The sequence below is a fragment of the Dermacentor albipictus genome, unplaced genomic scaffold (genome assembly GCF_038994185.2).
Source record: "Dermacentor albipictus isolate Rhodes 1998 colony unplaced genomic scaffold, USDA_Dalb.pri_finalv2 scaffold_46, whole genome shotgun sequence".
Lineage (NCBI taxonomy): Eukaryota > Metazoa > Arthropoda > Arachnida > Ixodida > Ixodidae > Dermacentor > Dermacentor albipictus.
Window position 1 is genome coordinate 705,326 of NW_027225600.1, and position 3,897 is coordinate 709,222.

Here is a 3,897-nt window from a genome sequence, read left to right on the forward strand (position 1 = left end):
TGCCATAGAGCCCAGCGGCCGAATTGACTGCAGCGCACCAAGCCGTCGATGTTAAAACCTGAAGCACACTTCCGGTTTCGGTTTTGTGCGCGCGCGTTTTGAATTCTAGCTGGTGCGCGTCACGCCGGCTCCGTTCTATTTTTTTTTTGCTTTTGCAGCAAATATTTATTTACATATTTATTTTTTATTTATTAAATATTTATGTGCAAATTATTTTATAAAGTAAAATTGATCGCGATCTTCACAAGCCTCCATTGAATATGTGCCACGTGCAATTTCATAACGACGCAAGACACCTTGTGAAATGTGGAAAAATTAACGTTTATTTTATTCTTTGTAAATGCTCGTCGCGGGCTTTTTGTGCATTCATCCAGCGTTGTGGCACCAGGTAAGCAGCAGTAGTTTCCGCAGGAAGCTCCACCAGACGACGTGAGCTGAAAAAAATTACAAGCGTTATTTTGGTATTAACATCTAAGAATAATGCCTGTAGAGGCGAAGCGTGCGAAAGTGGTGAGTGGGTGGCATTACAAACAAAAGCAGTTCGTATTTACACACACGGCGTAGAAAATACCCGACTCATCCCAAGCAATATCATACATACCACAAACACATTCTAATTCCAAACATTCCCCTCTTCCCAATACTTATTTCCTGCACTTTAATGGCACGAATGCGCGGGCAACGGCGCGTTTCGCGAACTTGGCTACAACCGACGCGATAGTACGCTACGAATACACAGAGGTGGCCACAACAGAGGCTCTCAACCAGAGCATGCTGGACGCTCGCAGAATTCCTTCTACTCGCACTCAAGACAAAATGCGTGGGCGCCGTTCAGAGGACAGAATTTTCGAGTTACTAGTTCCTGGTAGGGGTGTGCGAATATTCGAAATTTCGAATACGAATCAAATATTTTCCTTATTCGAAGCGTATTCGATTCGAGAAATGCATATTCGGAAGTTCCCGAATATTCGAGGACGGCCGAATAACGGTGGAAACGGCGAATATTTGGACCGACTGTGAATAATTGAGCGATTAACGAATTGCATGCTTGCTCCGCATTCTCCTAAGAACATGTTTATTAGCTGAGAACTTCGCACGATCCGCTCATTATCTGTATGCTCTGTTTCAGTCTATCTGCTTCAGGCCCTTGAGACATGATCAGCTTCGGTTTCTTTTTACCAACCTTTATAATTTCAATTACTTTTTGAATGCACCATTGCCTTGAAGGTCGCAAAGGCAACTCAGGGTTTGCTAACATTGTTGCAAAATGTATCAAGACTCGTTGTCCGCAGTGCGAATTTGATGGAGTGGCCAGCCTTGGCATGTTTCTTGATCGGCGCTTTAAAGCCAAAGTTCATCAGGCATCTGGTCAGATGATCTGGCTGAAAGATTTTGTGACAACAGAGCTTCAGGCAGCTGTCATGGAACTCAGTGGGGACACTGCCGTGCCAGCGTCAACATCGTGTTTAGTGGTGGTATTGAGTGTATGGAATGCTTTTGACGACCTAGTGATGAACAAGGAGAAGACACATTTGGCATCTGCCCCCGAGAGGGAAGTTACAGACTACGCCGAAAAGCCTCTTCTGGAATGGGGCATGAATCCTTGTGAATGGTGGCAGTCCATCTGCCGCTTCAGGTACCCGCTTTTAAGTGCACTCCCCGGAAGTATTTGGCGATCCCTGCCACCTCAGTTTCTAGTGAAAGAGTCTTTTCTACCGGTGTGAATGTGACAGTGCATAGAGAGCGTTTACTTTCTGGCCATATTGAGCAGTTAATTTTCATCACGACAATCTGCAACAAGCGTTTTACCTGACTGAGAGCATTACCCGGGTCCATTATCTATAATGAGTACCTCTTTAACCTGAAGCAGCCTTGTAAAATGCAATATTATATTTAAAAGGATAATAAAGCTATTGTTACCTCGCTTTGCAATTTTTTAACACTGCACACATATTCGATATTCGATTCGATATTCGAAGACAGTTTTTCGCCTTATTCGTATTCGATTCGTATTCGAAAATTTCAGTATTCGCACACCCCTAGTTCCTGGCGTTTGAGCTCCTTGGCTTATCACTTCTGCGTTCTGAAAGGCGCAAGCAACGCACTCCCGTGTTATCACTCTTGACGATTGCTCGTCGCGTTTTCGACAAGCGTGGGTACCGAAAGAAGGCTTAAATTGTTGCGGGGACATAAAAATTGCGACAAATTTGTCGGAGTAAGATTCAGTACGCGCCAAACTAATGCTATCTTCGGCTGGTCGCTTCCATCCCCCGAAGCAGAGTCGGGCAGATCCGGCGTTCCCCGAGCTCAGAGGTAGAGGACGAGCGCGCAAGCCAAACGTGCGAGTCGCTCTAGGAGGAGGCAATGGCAGATGCTAAACCACGTGACTACTACCAACGTCCGATGTTTCGCTTATCGAAAGCTCCCGGCGCTGCCAGGAAAACCGGCGGACGCGCCGGCGGGACGAGCGTTCGTCGTCCCTCTCTCAACCAGCCGAAGACAACGCCGCTCGCGAGAGCGCTCCAGAGCGCTCAGAAACGACCAGTCGAAGATGGCATAACTGTCACCACGACCGAGCTGCTTTTCGCTGCGTCACAACAGGCGCGGCGAGCGGGCCTCATAACATAAAAGTGTCGAAAATAATTTTCAACAATGTTTAGCGTCAGAGAAAGAACAGCGTCATGAACTTGTCAGTGCATTAAAGCGCGAAACCGCGCACCACGGCCGAGCTGATTTTCGCTAACCGAGTCACAGCGCCAGGCGCACCCACTGTGCTCGAAAGGTGGCCCAAAAAGTAATGAAATTAGTTTCAATAATGTTGGCAGTCAGAGAAAGCGCCAAAACTTCTCGCAGTAAAATTCAGTACATGCGAAACTGCGTCACAGCACCCTGTGCGACTAACGTGCCCAAAAACTACCGAAATTAGTTAAAACAATATTGGGGCTTACAGGAAGCGTCGCAAACATCTTCCAGTGCGATTCTTTAATTCAAATTAACTGCTCCACGACGGCCACGCTGTTTTTCGTTAACTGCGTCACAAGTCTAACCTAGTTGCCGGGCAGTAAGCCTAATTGCTTGAAGTGCGTCGCAGACTGTCGAACAAAGTTTCTCACCTTGCCGTAGTCCAATAGTGCAGTGCTGCCTTGTCGAAGTTCCGAATGAACGCAATAATTCGCCGGGAGGCCACCAAACCAGGCTAAATCCCAAAATAGAAAAACAGTCAGACGGGTGACCAAACAGGCCAACGCTCGGACGCGCGGTCGGTCGCTCTCGCTTCGGCGGTGAGTCTGACGAATGACGTAAACATTTGGCTCGTCATTCGCCAGTTCGCCTGTCGCTAGGCAACGAAAGTAAGCCGCAAAGTTTAACTTAATTTATACGCAGATATTTTTAATTTTTCCGGGAAAGAATAAAAAAAATAAAACAATTTCTGTTAATCTCATTTCACATTCTTTTTTTTCTCGATGCTCGCGACCCCAATTCGTCGATGTTAAAAGTACAGCGTGACGTGTTTCCTGTTTCCAATTTTCGCCGAGTGTCCGCTCTTGTTCAATCCCTTTCTCTATGATATCACCCTTTTAAGTCCTTCTTTCCTCTGGACTAGGACGGCACCGAGGCCTAGGCTACTGGCGTCAGTGTGGATTTCGGTATCGGCGTCCTCGTCGAAGTGCGCAAGTACCGGCGGCGACTGCATGCGTCGTTTGAGTTCTTGAAATGCCTTGGCCTGAGGCGTTTCCCACTTGAACGCGACATCACATTTGGTTAGATGTGTTAGCGGCTCCGCGATGCGTGAAAAGTCCTTGACAAAGCGCCTATAGTAGGCACACATGCCAAGGAATCTGCGCACTGCCTTCTTGTCGGTTGGCTGCGGGAACTTTGCGATGGCAGCTGTCTTCT

General features: G+C 47.2%; 1 long non-coding RNA gene across 1 annotated transcript; it reads right to left on the bottom strand.

Moving 5' to 3' along the window:
• Window positions 1-305: 305 nt before the first annotated feature.
• LOC135913895 (uncharacterized) lies at window positions 306-3,467 on the bottom strand. Its single transcript, XR_010568146.2, has 2 exons — window positions 3,114-3,467; window positions 306-434 (listed from the first exon to the last, which is right to left on the bottom strand). It is a non-coding gene; the product is annotated as an uncharacterized lncRNA (long non-coding RNA).
• Window positions 3,468-3,897: the final 430 nt, after the last annotated feature.